The sequence below is a fragment of the Dermochelys coriacea genome, chromosome 4 (assembly GCF_009764565.3).
Source record: "Dermochelys coriacea isolate rDerCor1 chromosome 4, rDerCor1.pri.v4, whole genome shotgun sequence".
Classification (NCBI taxonomy): domain Eukaryota; kingdom Metazoa; phylum Chordata; order Testudines; family Dermochelyidae; genus Dermochelys; species Dermochelys coriacea.
The window spans coordinates 40152443-40171655 of NC_050071.1; the positions used below are offsets into that span (position 1 = coordinate 40152443).

The 19213-nt window shown below is 40.0% G+C and overlaps 1 protein-coding gene across 3 annotated transcripts in view; it reads left to right on the plus strand.

Moving 5' to 3' along the window:
- SYNPO2 (synaptopodin 2) overlaps positions 1 to 19213 on the plus strand; it is a 123449-nt gene that overhangs the window by 49423 nt on the left and 54813 nt on the right. The window contains exon 1 of one of the 3 annotated variants that reach the window (XM_043513420.1): positions 188 to 510. The exons of the other annotated variants lie outside the window; for them this stretch is intronic. The gene's annotated coding sequence lies outside the window, so the exon portion shown is untranslated. Of the gene's footprint in view, positions 1 to 187; positions 511 to 19213 lie in introns of those variants that run through there. 3 annotated transcript variants of the gene reach the window in all.

Below are 19213 nucleotides of genomic sequence, written 5' to 3' on the forward strand. Positions count from 1 at the left end.
AAGTGAGGCCAAGAAACTTGAACTTAATGGGAAACTTTAACTAGTGCCAGTTGGAATTAGCTTTCCTCTCTCCCCAACTATTTAGCTGCCTAACTACAGTACCACATTTAGGTCCTTCTTAGTAAATGATTCACTCACTTACCTCAGATCTGACGTTACCTCAGCAATGGGTTCAGTGAATGGTGGGAGCAGCTGTTTCAAGGAGGCAGGATAATCTAAACTATAACATAGCATGTTTCCAAATTTTACCAGTTGTGGCTTTAAACTTTAAGGAGAAGGTAGATTTCAGGATGATCAAAGAACAAGGGGTTGCTGAGAAACCATCACTCAGCAATGTTCGCTATAGGTAATTAGGGTCCTGTGAAGGACATCTGAAATACTTAGGCTGTTACCATGCCCAGTGGAGGGGAGAAGTATGGCCTCAAAAGGCAGAGAGGTGGCTAAACATCATGTTTCAAACAACTACCTGGCAGAGTTAACTCAGTCCTTTAACCTTCTAAGATAGACAAGGTGAGTTCCATTTACTTTACTACAAAGGATTTTCAGATAACACCTTAATAATCAATATCCTATCTGCTGTCAATGGATGTTAAAGCTTCTGTGATGGTATTTTTAAGAGCTTGCCTTTGGAAAATATTTCCCTTCCCTCTGCTATTGTGCACTATGCTGATTTTATCTACAATATATTTTATTTTATTTCCCTAACAGGAATCTAATTAAAGCCTGGGTGAGGGGTGGAAAAGGGAGCGGGGGTAGGGAGTAAGGGAGTAAATATCTGAGCTAGTTATAGCCAACTGTGGGGGAAGATTTTTTTCACTCTCTTCATAGTCCAGGAGTGTATTAATGGGAGGAGAGAGGTGACATACTAGCACTTTTTCTTCAAATTGATCTCAAAAGTTAATGTTTCTGTTCATAGATATATCACAAAGAAAGAAGTGTATTAAATCCACATGTAAATGTCAAGGTAATAGTGCTGGCTAAGCCTGTGCCTATATTAGTCTTTCTGGGATCTTCCTCTGTTTCATTACCAACCGGTATAGACAGGGAATTGATGTTATCACAGTGTAATTTAATGCTGCTCAAAGCAGGTCTACACAACATGGTGGTAACTGTAGTAGTAGCCCCTGGAATCAGAAGATATGGTCCAGTATCATATGACAGGAATATTAACTTTTGGCACCCCATGTTAGGTCATGTGACTGGGTCCAGGAACTAAAATTTCTATTTCTTGCAGCATGTCTATCTGTCATTACAGTAACAATAGGAGAATTCTCCAAAAATTCAGTATACACCAAGCCTGAGAGATATGTACTCGTGGAATCTTCCTGTGTAGCTGTTTATGCTCAATCTTGACCTGCTCTTATAATGCTGGACTTCTCCTCAGCAGAGGTGACTCATAGTGTTGAAATGTGCCCTAATAGTGAGGGGAGCAAGCATTCGCTGGATTGAGATCAAACTCATATTGCAATCCCTGTTTTATATATGAACTTGGGTCAAAAAGGGGTGAAGAACTTGTGCATTAAATCAGCCTACCACTTAACTCCTCTTAGAATATACTTTGAAAAGCATTTATATTCCAGAAATGGTAAGAATTTTGGTAATCAATGGCTGACCAAGAGACTAAGGGCCAGGTTCACAGACCAATTTTGATTTGAACTAGCTGAGAATCTGGACCTGAGCCAGATGCAGACCTTGCCATAATCATCCATGTTTAGATGACCACGGTGCACTCTATCTGGTGTTAATGTTTCAAGAACCTTCCTCTAGTGCAGAATATAGCTTCCTGCCTTTGAGTAGAGCAGAATGGTGAGAGCATGTTATATGTGTGCTCTACCCTTTGCATTGGCTGCCAATGAACTTCTAGCTGAAAAGCAAGGCTCTGGTCATTATAAAGCTCCTAACTGTCCATGCTTCAGTTATCTCACACTCTGTCCCTTTAGGCCACCATCATCCTCTATTTCCAATCATTTATGTGTAGCAGGGGTGTTTTGACTGCCTTTCTCAAGGGTGCATTTTATATACATTCACTCTCTCAAGAATATGTCTGAGACCAAACCTGGCCATATTTAGAGTATAATCCAAGAGGTTTTTTTTGTTTTATTTTTAATAGCAGGCCATCCTAATATCTTGCACTACAGCTCTCTGTAATTCCCTCTCACTAAGCGTACTGGCTGGGTTTTCCCCCTATAAAGTTACACAGTTTAGTGCTGCAGCTGATCAAAGAGTATATGCTCCTTTTTTTGGAATATACAGTTTGCTAGGACATCTAAACCTTGTAAAATGTATCCAATATGACAGGAATGGGTGACTCATAAATGCTTGTATGGATAGGTAATAATCATTAGCTGTTTTCTACAAGCTCATCATTTTTAAAAGTCTTTTGATTAAAGACAGAATCTTTCAGTTCCTCCACCCTTACTAAACAGTGGTGTCTTTCCTCTAAGAGAAAACAGGCACTTACAGAAGATTCAATTAATTATAACTCAGTCACTTTTTCAGCATGTAGCAGATCTTTTTCTTTTGTTTCTTCTTCACAGTGAGGTTTGAAGCATGTCTTCTGATTAGGGCCCTACCAAATTCACAGCTATGAAAAACATGTCACAGACCATGAAATTTGGTCTTTTGTGTGTTTTTACCCTATACTATACTGATTTCATGGGGAGACCAGAGTTTCTCAAATTGGGAGTCCTGACCCAGAAAAGAATTGCAGGGAGGTGACAAGGTTATTTTAGGGGGGATTGTGGTATTGCCACGCTTACTTCTGAACTGCCTTCAGAGCTGGGCGACCGGAGATCAGTGGCTGTTGGTCAGGTGCCATGCTCTGAAAGCAGCACCCCGCCAGCAGCAGCACAGAAGGGTGGCAATACCATACCATGCCACCCTTACTTCTGCGCTGCTGCCTTCAGAGCTGGGTGGCCGGAGAGTGACGGCTGCTGACTGATGGTCCAGCTCTGCAGGCAGCAGCGCAGAAGTAAGGGGGGCAATACCATACCATGCCCTCCTTACTTTTGCGCTGCTGTTGGCAGTGGTTCTGCCTTCAGAACTGGGCTCCTGGCCAGCAGCCACCACTCTCCAGCGGCCTAGCTCTGAAGGCAGTGCAGCCGCCTGCAGTTGCGCAGAAGTTAGGGTAGCAGTATCACATTCCCCCTACAATAACATTGTGACCCTCTCACACACAACTCCTTTTTGGGTCAGGACCCCTACAATTTCAACAGATTTAAATAGCTGAAATAATGAAATTTACTATTTTTTAAATCCTATGACCATGAAATTGACCAAAATGGACCATGAATTTGGTAGAGACCTACTTATGGTACAACATCAAACAACGTGTGAGAAGTAAGATGTAGCAGCACAGAAATGGCTATACCAGAATGAACCAGTTGGCCAATACTAAACAAGTGGGATGCATTTCTCTCTAATCTCAGCTGGATCAGTTTACACCCTACTGGATAAGGATTATTCAACCTTGTAATTTTTATGCTTACCTAGTTTAAAGGGATGCTGTAAATTTAAAGATCATGTTTTAACAACTATTATTGCTTGCCTTAGTAGCAAGATCTTCAATTTTTAATACTCCAACTGTTTTAGAATTCTGATTTATTTTTTGTTATTATTAATAATTATTTCAATGATGCGCCAAACAGTGCTGTTTGAAAATTTCCTATCAAATTGCTTTTCTTCAGAAAACTGGATTTTCAACAGAACAAAAATTTCTGCAGACAGTGTCTGCTTTCTTTGGAAACTTTCAGTTTTTTTTGTCAGAAAACCAAAAACTGGAAATTTTGGGCTGAAAATGTATTGGTTTTTAGCCTAAATGTTTTCAGGTTTTCACTGAAAAGTTACTATTATCTTTCCATGGGGGGAAAAACCTCATTTTCTGAACTCTACATCCAAACGCATGGAATTTTGTCTTTGTCTTCACTATTGTCTATCTCCATTTTTGTGATTTTTGCTTCTGCCTGTGGTCCGTCTGACTGTCTCTCTCTCTCCACCTCAATCCCTCCCTGTTCTTTCTCACTCACTCCTAAATTACCTACTCTCTTTCCCTCTGCAGCACATCAAGGAAATAAACTCTGCAGCATAATTTATTTTTGTGCATCACATAGTATAATCTGACAATTCTGGTACCCACTGGGCCTGATTTAATTCCCAGGGAAGTTATTGAAGAAGCTGTATTTATTTCAATAAGAGCAGGATTGGGCCCCCAAACTAAAACAATTTTGTTTAATTTATTACATCACAGAATTAAAATATCCTTCATACATATGAACTGTGGCATAGATTTCTGATGGGGAATGACCAAAAAATTTGGTTGTAAAGAAATATGATATTTCTCCAGTTGGTCGTAAATTTTTCTCCCCCTCAGCAGTGGCTTCACTGCCCTCTACTGCCCTAGATGAGAACAATGATACAGAATCTGTTAATTTCAGGCAAAACCATTATAACCAACTTAAGGGAACATTTTGTTTTGCTGACATGCCTGATGAAACTTTACCTGCCTTGGAAACATTGGAACAATGAAATAGCTAAAAATCTGAAGTATTTCTTGTGAAGAGCAAGACCTTCGACTAATAGCAGAGCTTTCCTTTAAAACAACAAAGGGTTTCACCAAAGGTCTTTGGAATTGTTTTATGAAAGTGAGATATTTGTACTAGATTACTCTGTATCACAGAAAGATTTAGGGTAAAATTTTCATAAATATCCAAATGAGAGCAGCTGCTAACTCTCATTTTCAAAAGTGACAGATACTTGGGGGTCTAAGTCTCACTGAAAGTCTGTTGATAAGTGCTTCAGTCTCTTTTGAAAATTGAACATAGGCTCCTAAGTCACTTAGACCTTGCAACACTAAGTGGAGCAATGTCTAAAATGTGGGTCTTTTGAAAATGTTACCCTACAGTGACAGAAAAGAAAAACAAAAACATGAGTCCTGTAGAGCTGGGCATTAGGGTAAAAAGGGTGGGAATCTGTGATTGGTATAATGCCATGCTAGTTTAGTATGACAGGACCTCCATAGCCACTTCTACAGATTCACTATGAGAATGCCATATTATAGGTATATAGATCCTAATTCATAAATCTGCTGAGCACTTCTTCTCAGTGTGGATTCAAACAATGCTGAAATAATTATTTGAGCAATGATCATTGAGATTCAGAATGACTGACCAAGATGAATAGATGGCCAAGAGATCACTAAAACTAGCCAATTAATAATCCCCAGGAAATGCCTTGTGCTGAGGTTTTTGTATACATGAATTGTACATTCACTGAAAATTAATCTCATACGGTATATTTCAGAAATGTCTGTTTTGTGTAGAACTTGGCCTTAAGCTGTAAAATTTGGATCTGGATCTGAAAACCTTTCTCAATCCAAAGTGCAAGAATGCTACCTTTAAGTGGTTAATGCGCTTCCCTCACTCCCCACATACCACTTTCATTATCTTGGCAGAACACACAGCAAACCATCACTGTGCATCAGTGGTAAGGAGTACTGGTGAGTGAGGCACTCATTAGCTTCCTGCTACTCCCCATACCTCATCATCTTTTTTCATATATATATATATATATATATATATATATATATATATATATATATAAAAGTAGCACCCTGATCTGTTGAGAGAAATTTGGGGCTCAGGTACATCATGTTCATTGCCCCCCTACACCCCATTTCATCCCAGTTACAGATGTTTTGGGGCCCTCCCTGAGCTTGGGGCCAGTACAATTGTCTCCCATTTCCCCACACTCTCATCAGTCCTGGTAGCACTCAAAGGCATCAGTCAGGATCAGGGTTCTGTTGTGTTGGGTACTGTATGAACAAAGTTGAAGAGACAGTCACTGTCTCAGAGAGCTAACAGTGTACATGCCTGGTCTCCAAACTAAAATCTTTGTACAGTGTACAGGGCTTGTACAGTCCTGGCAGTATTAATTTACATACTGATTGACATTTAATTATCGATAGAAAACCATTTAGGCACCATCCACACTGTGACTGACACCATTTTAGCAATGACCGTGCTTAAACACAGCGGTTGCTAATATGCTGTTCCCTAACTGATATGGAGAGAGACTTTTTTCAGAAAACGTTGCCAGTCAAATTACACAACGGCCTATCACCATAGTCTATACTCTGTTGCACGGCTTTATAAAATGATTCTCAATAAGAATCCACTCCACACTGGTAAGAAGAAGTGTGATGTCCTTTTCAAACACATTTGTTCCTAGCATGGATCTGCTCTAATATGGACTGTTAAGCAGAAATCTCAACACCATGCTACACTGGAAATATAAATTTTCCTTAAAAGGAATATAACTGTCATACATCAAACGGTAAAGGACAGTTACACACAGAGAACAGGACACAGATACACAATAGAGTGCATTATGAATCATGATGTTAAAGTTTTTTATAGGATCACAATTCTTATTCTAAATTTCCTGGATACACTTTTGCAGCTGTTCCCATTTTTAACATTATAGAATGTGTTTGATGTTTACATGAACATCAGACACATTACACTTACTTACCTTCCCCCAACTCTGAATATTGTGTAGGCATACAGTTCAAGGAATACAGAACAGGAAGACATTAAAATACAGAAGAGAACCATTTTGTACTTTCCAGACACTGGAAAGTCAGGGATAAAAAAAAAATGAATTCCTACTTTTTTCCTCCTGCTCTCTGAACCCAGGAAATAACCTGAAAATTCCAAGGGACATGCAAGAAGTTCTCATTGAAAAGTTCAGACTTGGATAGCATGATACAAGAAATTTGAAAAAAATGTGAACATTTGATCAAGTTTGAGAGAAATGTTGCTTAGAATTCTGTCTTGTGAAAGAATCTGGGAAATTTAGATCTGGACAACCTAAATTATAAGAGATATTAGGGAAACAGAGAGGACTATGAAACATTTTAGTGCCAGGACTATTTCTCATTAAAACACATAAATCGTATGAAGCCCACCCTCCCCCACCCCTGCACTGAGCCTGGCATCAGAAAAAAGAGAAGAATTGCTTGAGTGTCCCTCTAGACTAGAAAAAGGGCAACAAACTTGTCGTTTATAGAGGAAAACTGTAGACTTGGTAGGTCTGCAGTGGTCCAGGATTTGGGGTTGAATCTGGCTATGGGCCCAGCTAATTTAGCAGATAGACGGTGGAGAGTTCTCTGAACTTTTCCCTTTTCCATGCGCACCAATGCCAGTCTTACACAATTTAGAAGATGTGCACAAATTGCTTTGTGGGGTAAAGGAGTGTGCCAGTTTCTTCAAACCACCGTCCCCCTCGTCACTATAGTCACCTCTTTCCACATGCTGCTCCCACTACTCTCATCTCTTATTTAAAACCAAAACATTTACTGGATTGCTGCTGCTCCCAGATGCACAACTCTGGTGCCATGAAGGAACCCTGGGCAAGCGTTCTCCACAGACAACCACCATTCTTGTTTGTCCCTTGGACCATTCCTTAAACAAATGCAATAGAATTCAGTGGAGAACCAGCAGCTTTCTATGATTTTTTAAACATACAGAGAGAAATCTTGGCCTTGCTGAAGTCAATGGCAGAATTCCCATTGACTTTACTCGGGCCAGGATTTCACCCATAGGATTCCAGAGCAGGGATATAAATTCTATCTATCTATCTTCACACACACATAGGATATAATGCTTATTTAGATTTCATAGGTTTTTAGAGTAATTTCTGTATTACTTTACTGGTTTCATTCCTATTAAAAATCCTACCTTTTCTTAAGTGCACTCTCTGTGGAGCAGGGCTTCTTCTGCTTTTTCATTCCTTGCTTGTGTTTGTCTTGCTTCCCCTTCTCTTTCAGGTTGTTTTGGCGGGGTAGGGTAAGAGCAGGCAGTAGGCTCTTAGAACATGTTTTTCATCTATGAACATTCCTTGTGTGCTGGCTGATGAGGCTGTGTACTGACATGAAGACTGTATCCCTTTGATAAGCTTTACTCATTACTGCTTCTTCAGGATCAAGGTGCACCCTAAAAGAAAAAAACTGGGGCTTAAAGTGCTTGACTAGTCTTTCTGTAAAGATAACCTGAAACAATTATATTCAGAATATCAAATGGCTGCAATTATCTCTCAGGGTTTTTGCAACGTGCTTAATTAAAAAATAAAATATGTTGCCACCAGCTGCAGGCTGTCTTACAGCCTCTGTTAGTGGCTACTGTTAGTATCCAGTCCAGTTCCTTGTAGAACTGGTTATGTTCCTATAACCATCAAAATGGACAGATGTTGGAAACCTTTTCAGGAATGAATCAAAGGACTCAGACTGAACTCCCCAAAACATAGCCCCTCTCTGAGCCAGGTTGTGTCATATTGTGAGGTGGAACAGACAAGCAAGTAAAACTTCACTCATGGAAAAGAAGGTGTTTCTTAGCTTTTGTTACAATAGTAGTGAAGACTTGGCAACTTGGTTTTAACTCTGTTTAGCAGCTCAAGTTATATCCTATAGGGCAATTGGAGCTAAACTTGTTTACCCAAGTTAAAAGCCAAGTTGTAGTGTTCTCATAGCTATTTTAACCAGAGCTAGCTTACCCAAGTTCAGGACACATTTGTTTTTTTGGCAATGAAGACCCTTTAATCTATGACCAAGCCTCCATATAGCGGCTGGTTACAACAACAATAACAGCCTGCTATTTACTTAAAGCTAATGGAGTTATTGTTTCAGCTGGAGTGGTAGGGGCACACATTTTTAATATTAAAGATTTTAGGTTCAGTTCTTTCCATAGCCTGTGCTGTCTGCATATATCTGATGTGACAACAGTTCATCACACTTGTATATTGCTACTGCCTGTGCTGAATCAAATTCCATTTTCCATGAGTATTAAAGTAACTTTAAAAAACGTTTTACTGGTTTGTTTTGATTTAGTATAAGATTCCCTTTAACCCAGTTTATTTCACTTGTAGATCTGGGATATTATGAATATATTTGCCATAGCATATATTCTGAAGCAGTTACATCAAATGACTCCATTTAAATTGAAAACAAAAACAATAAAGTAATGACCAAAGCATTTATAAACATATTTCTAATCTTGGTCTTTAATTAAATGCAGGTTTTTGTATAAAAAGATGCAGCTGTTTTCAGTAACTTTGTGTGCTTTTTGCTTTGCTGATTTAACCTCTGTCTATTCAATCAGAAAAGGTCTGATGAAATCATTGTTTAACCAGATGACTTACAAAATGGTGTTCTTTGTTTATAATGTAGTGCTATTAGTTAATCTTATCTGTCTATTATAGATGCCTGAGCAGGATTTCAGTACAAGTTGTTGTATTTTTCAGAATGTCTTGAACAAAGAGAAGAAAGGCTTAGGTATTTCCCTCCAATCGTATCCTTCAGTCATATATATTATTTAATATTATTAAATGAATTATCTAACAGAGATGTCAACAATAGTGTGCAGTGGAAACAAAAGCCTCTTCTCCTGGAAAGTCCCCCCTCCTCCTGTGGGGGAGAAGGGATTTGAAGAGGTGGCAGATCACTGTTAGGTGAATGTTTTAACCATGAGGCTATAGAGTCATTCAAACTCTTTCTCTGGCCCAATTAATATTTAATTTTTAAATTACTTAGATAAGTGGAACAAATTCAATAGGAGAGATTGAGGGTGCCCACATCAGGATGTCCCATAGCCTAGTAGTTAGGGCATTCACCTGAGCAGTAGCTGATCTCAGTTCCCATCTCTTCTCCTTCAAGAGGAGGGGGACTTGACCCAGAGGGTCTCCTACATCCTGGGTGAGTAACCTATCCACTAGGCTAAAGGTACTAAGGGATTCCATTTTCTGTGAACTTGCCTCAGAAGTCTGATTCAGTAGGCAGTCTATGATCATAACAAGAGCTTCACAGTACCCTGGCCAGATGCTTTCTGGGAAGCTCAGCCCTTAAAGTCACATCCCCCTAATATCACATCTTCCCTTCTAAGCCGTAAGTAAAAATAACACACAATTATTAATATTTATAACCAACCTAATAAGTAAATTTACTAACAGTGTTCAATTGGTCTTTGAGTGCCCCGCCCTGAATCAACAGTGCTGCTCTCAAGAGCTGACAAGGCCACTTGTTCTGGTGGTATGTCCTGGGGATCCACTGTCTCAATCTGCTATGGCTGTTGCCTGTTGGAGATCCTCTCTGGCAAAACAGTAGACTCAGCACCTGTTAACTTGCTTCCGCTTCTGGGATTTGGGGACGATGTCGCTTATTCTTCCATAGTGTGTGTCCATCTGGGGGCATTGGACTCATATGACCACAGGGCAACCTCTTGTGACAGTACTGCCGTTTGTGACCATTGTTTCCCATTGCAGATACTCACAGCATAATTTTCATGAAGTAGTGGTGACAGCAGCTTCTGGGACCCCAAACAATACTGAGTTTCTTGTTTTGACTTATCTGTCTCCTTATACATCTGCGAGCTCCCCAGTGACTCTTCCATCAGCTTCTAACAGGGCAGGCATTCTTTTTTTTCGGATTTCTGGTTAATAAGATGTCATCAGGTGACAACCCATGCCTCACTGGTGCCATTCTATTATTGAAGAGTGCTGAATACAGATCAGAGACTGACTCCTCAACCTTTTTCAGTAGGTGCTTTATTATTTTGGCACCATTTTCCACCAACCCTCAAACTTCACTGCAAACTGCTTAAACTCATGCCCACTAAACTGTGGTCCATTGTCAGACATTACTGTGCTAAGTATACCATATCTGTGCATATGAAATTTATTTTAGCTAATCTCCTATTTATAGTACAGCATCTTCTAGTAAGGCTATCTCAGGGATGTGAGCATAGTAGTTTATGACAAGTACATAGATTTAATGTTGGCTGGAAAATACTATCCATATTTTGCTCCAACAGGCCAATTTTTCCTATGCCATCTACATGGGCTCTTTTGCTTGACTTGGCCTATATTTTTGGTATATGCAACAAGTCTTAACAGCTTCCTCATGTCACTGTTCTATATAAAATGTCTCTGGCCCTTCCTTTAGATTTTTCAATCCCTAACTGACCGACCTTCATGTATCCTTTTAACATATTTTTCTATAATATCTTAGGAATCACTAGCCCGGTGCATTTAAACAAAATCACGTCTAACACTGAGAACTCCCCATTAAATTGGCAACAGGGGCAGGGAATATGCTCCCCCCACCATCTTGTGCTAAGAGCCTTAATTACTTTTTGTAGAGGACAGATTTTTTAAAATCAGGTTGATATATACACAATCTAACTCTTGAATTTTCTCCATTGCACTTTTGTCAAATGCTCTTGAGAGGGCAGTGGAGGAAATTCAAGAGCAAGATTGTGTATATACCAACCTGCAGTCACCAAATCCCTCCCTGGTTTATATTCAATTTGCAGAGCATACATTTGTAACTGAAAGAATAATCTCTATATCATTAAGAAAGGGAGTTGTCAGGCCCCTTTTGGCAATGGCAGTAAGTGGATTATGGTCAGTTTCAGCTTAAGATAGGGCTTCTATAAATAAAGACATGAAACTTTTTACACTCATGGACTAAAGACAAAGTTTCCTTCTCTTTTCCCTGGTACTATTACAAATTGTATCTTTTCCAATTTGATATTTACATATACATTTAGGTCACCTACTCCCTTAGTGGGGATAACATCACCACTGTAAGTCATGAATTTCCCCCATTTACCTTTTACTGCCTATGATTTTTCTTTCAGTGCTAATAGTTCTCTTAGTGGCACCACATTTGTGCTTCTCCTGAGAGACAGGAGATTCCTGTTCAAATCCTCAGGCAGCAGGGTAGTTAAATCAGGGTCTCCCATTTCCCAGGTGAGTGCTCTAACCATTTGGCTACAAGTTACAATTTAGGTACCACAACCTCCTCTGGCCAGGTTTTGCACGGGGCCTAATCTGCTGGGCATGCTCTGAGCAATGAGTTCCGTTAAGCGAAGGAACATCTGTTATCTCTTGGCTTGTGGATCGCACTGGGGCTTAGGTGGCTGAATGCCTAGAACAAGGCAGCAGTGAGCATGTCCAGAGGCAGAAATTTAGGTGCCTAGAGAATTTTACTTTGGAAACTTAAGTGCCTAAACCCCAGATTTAGATGCCAAAATTCCTGTGTTAGGTGCCACTAAAATCCATAAAACCCCTGCACAGCTGCCACCTAACCCTGTAGGTGCCTAAGCTCACTTGACACTTAAGTCCCTTTGTTGATCTGGGCCTTGGTGCTTACAAGAACTCTGCTTTACCCTGGGTCTGAGTCCAGCTCAAGTGCATAACAAGAGAGAGAGAGAGCCCCACCCAGACTCGGTCTAGAAACTCAGCCCTTAAAGGCACAGCCCCCAGTACCACAGGGAATATAGTTCTGTATATTTACCTTTCCATTATAAAAGCATGCAAATGTGCAGTCCACAAAGATATGAATTAACCCTTACAGTTCCTTGGTGGGTGAGAGTAGGGAGCTGCGATTAAGGGGTGTAGAAGGCCAGTCCCACAGAGGAACTGGTTCAGGGATTGGGGAGAGGCATATTAGGAATCCGGTCTGAGATTGACATCTGGGAAGTGGATCAAATGGGGTATTCATGTCTTTTGTGTGTGTCATGAAGAAGCCAGTGGTGAGAGGGGACATTCAAGAAGAAGAAGAGAATTGATGTGAAGAGGAAAGTTTTTTGGGTGCTTTCTGGGTGTACTAGACGAATAAGAGAAGAGACCCGGGAGGGTGTAAAATGCCTTGTAGAAAGGATGGAGAGAGAGGGATGAGCAGCTTAGAGGAGAATTAGAAGCTTTAAGGGTAGAATGGGAGGGATGAGCTGCTGCTATTTTCTTAGTACGCTACGGTGAATACTGCTTTGCACTGGAACTCCTCCTAAATTTCTTACGGTAGTATTACTGTATGACTTGTTCTCTGAAATTCAACATATTAATTACTGTAATTACCTGCCAATTATGATAGTGTTTTGGATTATAACTAATTAACAAATAAGTGCTGGTTATACTCCTTTGATTGGATATTGGCATGGCCTAGAACTTTGCCAGTAGAGGGTAGCATTGCTTTATTTTAAAAGCCTTGAAAAGTTTAACTCTGTTTAGCCAGCTAACTTCTTTCTAGCCTTTCTTAGGTCATGTTGAACAGTCCCTATAATTACATGGAAAATGTCCTGTGTCACCATAAGGTTGTCCAGCTGTTCTGTTTAAATCTCTTCTATTATATTCAAAAGTGATGTAACTATTTTAAAAGATGAGTTATATAGCTTGAAAAAGGATAGAGTTTTGTAAACCAGAGCAGGAGCACCTTGCCATACATGAACTGCTCGTTATAAAGACTGGCTCTTTATTTCTGCTGAAAATCATTCGATTTAATAGGTCTGCAATGAATTGATCCAGACTGTGCAGGGCTTTTCCTTGTGAGTTTTGAATGTCACAAAGAAGCAGAGAATGCCCTTGTGTTGCTGTTCCTGGCTCAGCATGTTTGGTGGGTAGGAGAATGTCCTGATCACGACTATTCAGCAATTATTGCCCAGACTTCTGCGCTGCCACCAGGCCAGGCCTGCCTTGTCCTGTTCTGCAGCATGCCACTGGTGGCCGCCTTGCCTTATGCTATTGGAATGTGAACACTGATTCCAGTTGCTGTGTCTCATCCTCAGAGTCTCCTATAATTTGTGTGTTGCTGTTACTTAGTCCAGCATGAGACAGCCTGACTCTTTATGCTTTTAATTACTTGAAGCAAAAAGGTTAGATCAGGACTGAAGTCAGAGAAGTTACATACCGCTGCGTAAAGCCAATGTAAAGAAGACTAGAATCAATCCAGTGCTGCCTTTATTTAGCCTGATGCTTAAATTCTATAGCAGAAATGGACCCAGTGGTAATTTAGCCCTGATATCTCATTATAGTCCTCACTGTTGCATATCCAGTGCAACTAATAGAATTATAGCTGAAAACAAATTACTATCAAATCTAAATACCACCATAGTAGGTATCAAGTATCCTATCCAGTAATTTCTTCATGGAGCAAGAGTAGAAACTTTAGTGGGTTTCCCCTGTTAATCTATTACTAGTTTACTAGGCTATTGTTAGCTTACTATGCAAACAGATCTCATTTCCATGTACTTGGAACATCCATGTTCCCCTGCATCATTTGGTTTAATCATGAACCCGCTCTCATATTTTTAAAGATTAGAACATTATCTTTAAGATGTTATGCTCTGGGGGAAAAAGAGAATATGTATCTTTACTATTCAAAACCAAAATACTGGCCTTGGTTCTGATCTCATACTTCTTTTTTAAACCACTGACTTCACTGGAATTCCTCCTGATTTACACACCAGTGTAAATGAGAGCAGAATCAGGCCCTTTTCCTCCCCCAGTGAATAATGGGCATTCTGATATGTTATACAAAAGCAATGATCTCCCCAGCACAACCTTATATAGCTGGTTCAGTGGAGCACCACTCTAAAAATAGAATTCTCTTTGACACTGAAGTGCCAGGCAATATGGAAACTGTTATATTTCAAGCTGAAGTTTTGGAAGGTGTGCCCTGTACTTCCTTTGTAAGTGTCCCACAAATGTGAAAAATGCATGATCTGGCCTGTTTTGTACTCTGATGACAGGAGATTTCATTAGCATCCAACAAGCAACCACATTTTAAAAAATGAATAATAAAAAAGAACGAATGCTTTGGCAAGAGATGCTGGATTTGCAGCCCTGGAGACTATAGCTCTCCCTTTTCCACAGAGCAGGTACAGCACTGCCAGCATCAGTGCAGGTTTCTCTAGATGGCCTTGCCACTGTGAAATATCCCTGAACTGGAGGAACCACTACTTGGTTTGAGAGGACAGGGATGAGAAAATATATAATAAGCAAACAGAATTTCTGTCATGTTATACTGGAACTGTATTCCCTGACTCAGCCACACACATATAAGTGCCCTATAGGAATAAGAAGGCTCTGAATGATGAAGCAATGGTTGGATGATTTCTGTAAAGTCCCTGCCTGGCCAACAGTACATAAAGTTATATGGTGTGGTCACTGGAAACTAGTCAGTGGTGTGGGAAGTAGCCAAGAGGTCTGAACTTGCCAGTAGCTGTAATTTTTACACTGTTAGGGGTGAGGAGCTGAGAAGGCGAGCATGTGCAGGAAGAGAGCACTTGGGAGAAATCATCTAATTTCCTTATGTTAGCTAAAATGGCATCTTTCGTTTGACCTTCTCAGTATGCTTATTTGGAGGAGTGTATTATTGGAAAATAAAGTTGGTGAAAGAAAAAGGAAATTGTTTCCACCAAAGCTTTTTCAAACTTGTTTCTTCTTTTTAATTTTGAAATTTGAAAAACATGGACCAGCTTTGCTAAGGAACAGAAAAATACATGTACTGGAAAAGGGACTGTGCCATTGAACAGGAGCAAAGGGAAAAGGAAACACAGAGGCCTTTATGGCCTGATTTTCAGAGATATTGAGTGCCCACAGCTCCTACTGAAGTCAGTGATAGCTTATTGTTAATGACAAGACTATTGTCAACAACAAATGACAAAGCCTGAAGTCAATGGCAGCTGCTTTGAAAAGAAACCTAAGGGTAGGCCTAATCCTGCAGCACACCGAGCCTTGAAATTCATGGGAGCTGTGGTATCAGTACGTCTCTGGATCAGCCCTGTTCAGGCATGTGTGTGCTTTGGGTGCTGCCCACAAGTAGACAGTTCATAGCTGAGGTCTAAAAGTCAGGAAAGGAAGATACCATTTCCCACAACCAAGTAACGTTTGTTAAAACATTTTGCTGCTTGATTATTCTCTTTCATCGCTGCTCATGTAATTTCATGCATTTCATGCTATTCTAAGAATGATATTATTTCTAAACAACAAGTCAAATGCAAATGGACCCTGGTGCCTTAAGCCCTTATACGAAGAGACGGGCCATGATTTGGACTCATCGCTACAAGACAGGACCTTCAGTCTCCATTGATTCCAATGCAGATTTCATATCTGAACTCTTTATATCTGGGATAGACAGAGCTAAGCCTCTGATTGGAATTCTATAGTAAAACTTTCTGTAGCTCCTTTTATTTAAGGACAAAAAAACAATTCCTGAACACTTACTAATCCTCACAACAGCTCCGTGAAGGGTGTATTATTGTACAGGGGCTGGTCAACACGAGAAAGTTGCCACAATTTCACTTACAGTCTGATTTTTAAACCAGCACCAAAAGCTGCATGGACACTCTAATTTCAATTTAAACCAGGTTTATTTCAGTTTAGGTTAAAATCAATTAGGAGCAGATTTAAAATAAATCTAAATAAGCCACTCAAACTGAAAAGAGTGTCCACCGAAGGGTTACCATCAACCTAACTAAATCAGTTAAAACCTAATTTAAATTGAACCTGTGGAACCTCTGAGTTTAGACAAGATCTGAAAGAGGCTAAGGGCCCAATATTCAGGAATACCCGCTTCAGTTTGGATGCCTTAATTTTTTGGTGACCATTTTGAGGCACTAGCTGTCTCAATTTGGGCAACCAAAGTTAAAGGCCAGTATTAAAAATTTTGGTCAAATGGACTTGCCCAAGGTAATATATCAAGCCAGTGGTAGAGTCAGTGGCAGAAGTAGGACTAGAATCCAGAAGTTCTGTCTCAGTTTAAATCACTGGACAAAGTGCTTCCCCAATGAGTTCTTGAAGGGACATATCCCATTGAAAAATGAGATTTTTTTGTTTCAAAATCTCCACCAATCGTTTATTCTATTATTGGTCCCTTCAACATGAGGGCAGAGGTGCTGGAACAATTTTTATAGTGGGAGTGCTGAAAGCAGAAACCAGGTATTTGGTTGTTATTACTGCTGTGCCCCCAGCATCCCTAGTTCCAGCACTGCTGCATGAGACTTGCTGAGCCTTAAAACCTAATTTCTTCAGCTTGGAAACACAAATAAAACTAATTTGGAATACTGGGTTTATTGGCCTACCATTGTGGGCATGTATGTGCTGTGGATGAACGCATGAACTTTAGGTCTTCATCCCTCTGCTGCCCTGTTAGTTGTTATTTTGAACCAGCAGGAGTCTGAAACTGATGAACCTCGGAATCCCCTGCTGACTCACAAGAAAAGAGCTGTCAGGGAGAGCAAAGGGATGGCAGGGCAAGGTGCATGTATGTGCACATTTCACATGCACATCTCCACAAAGAAAACAAAACCTAGTCCACATGTCTGCTTAGTGGAGTTTTCCCTTCTCAGAGCTAAGTTGTTAAGCATGTTGCAATCCTTAATGTGGACAACAGTGATCAGGAAGTTATTCTGAAACGGGATAGGTGGGGATGGAGGGGAAATTGTCAAGCAAGTTAGGAGCTTGCTAATTGGATTTGCGTGTAACTTTTGTACCACCACCTGAAAAAAAACTTGCCTGGCTTCCTGTTTCATGACAAGCCTTAAACTTACGCCAGGTCCACTGAGGAGTTCAGCAAGATTCTCTAACATTGGCCACTTTTCAACCAAACACGGGGAAACTGTGTGAAACTTCTATGAGTTTTGCCTGGTTTGAAATTAAACCAATCAAAGAATGGCAGAGCTTGGCAGAATTTCACCTTAAAAAGTGAAACCATATGGAAGAAGCTGCAGAATCACTCAAACAGACCTTTAAATGTGTTTGATAATCAGATCATTTGATTGACTGGATATTCCACTTAGAAATGGGCCCAAATCGCTGGGTTTGGAACCAACTCTCAAGTCTGTGCTCTCAGCTGAGCAGGTTTGGATCCAGGGGACTTTCAGGTCTGTGGTTTTGTTTTTAAGGGCCATCTATACTGGGACTGGTATTATTCTCAAAACAACCCTATTGTGTATGTTAGTACAGGAAGATTATTCTTTTAATGGTTTTATTCCTTTAACAGCTACTCACTTTTTTTATTCCATTGTATTATTGCATGATTTGAGTATTATTTATTTTTATTACAGTAGTACCTAGAGGCCCTTGCTGAGATCCAGGCCCAACTATGCTAGGCATCGTACAAACACATATTAAAAAGCAGTCCCTGTATTTAATAACATAATGCCATTGCTTTCTTAGCAGAAGTGAGACAGAACCACTCCTTTTCATCTCATGGCCCTTTTGGTGTTGACTGAATTGCTGCGCCAGCAGTGAGACAAGCGGCAAAAAATACATCATTGGGTACACATTTCAATATAACACGTGACATCATTGACAGGGATAGCTGTGGTACTTAGTGAAAAAGAAACCTATAAAAATACACTTGTTTCTCATTATGCTTCTTTTGCTATTCCTTTCAAGCAGATGGACACATGCCTTGCTTGTATATTTGAAAACTCATGATATAATGTTAGGGGATTATCATAAACTAGACCATTTCAGGAAGATAGAATAAAGATTTAACTGTAGCTCCTGTTGGACTAGTTTTGCATAAAGGATCAAGTGTGTTATCTCTTATCTGAGCTTGTAATGAGAAACCTCCAGGTCAACAGAATTAGGGCAGATGATTGATAGAATGAAAAGGAGATTGGATAGGCACATAGGAGTGAGTAACTGATACAGGATATGGAGATTGGAGTATATGAATGTAAGCGCATATTGGTAGCGAGTAGCTCCTTTGCCTGCTAGTAGAGTGAATTTATGAACATCATTAATTAGGAATGAGCTAGTCAGGAAAATCAGCTCAGGGGGATCAGATGCAGATGGCAGGAGGAACCACTGGATTCACAAACATACTCTGGAGTGAAGCTAAGTGGAGAACAAAGATTTCCAGAAAACACCCACCTTCTCTATCCCTCCAAAAAGCAAAAGCAAAAAAAACCCCAACACCCAGATTTCTCGCACTTTTCTAGGCATCATTCTTTTCAGAACACTGTGGAACAAAGAATAATCCTGCCAGTAATACATTCTATGGAATTAATATTTTCATTGTTACTCTTACAGAAACCAATACATAATCCCAGATATAAGTACAAAACTTAACTCTCTATAAAATGACACATGGTTTGAAGTGATGCATGCTTGCAGTGCAGCAAAGGGAGTAATCCAATCCTATCTCAGATCCCAGAGACGTTGTTATTGATGACCTTTATATTTCACTATTTTTATGTTCACACAGACCCAGTCTAACCTAGCTAAGGCCCGCATTCTGATCCTGGCACTTATCCTAGCCCAAGCAAATGAACGGTTATCATTCCAAGCCTAACTTGGATCCACAAAATGTCCCTTTTTCCAACTATGGCTGTTCCTGTAGGCTGACCCCAGGCTATCCAAACACTGGACTAAA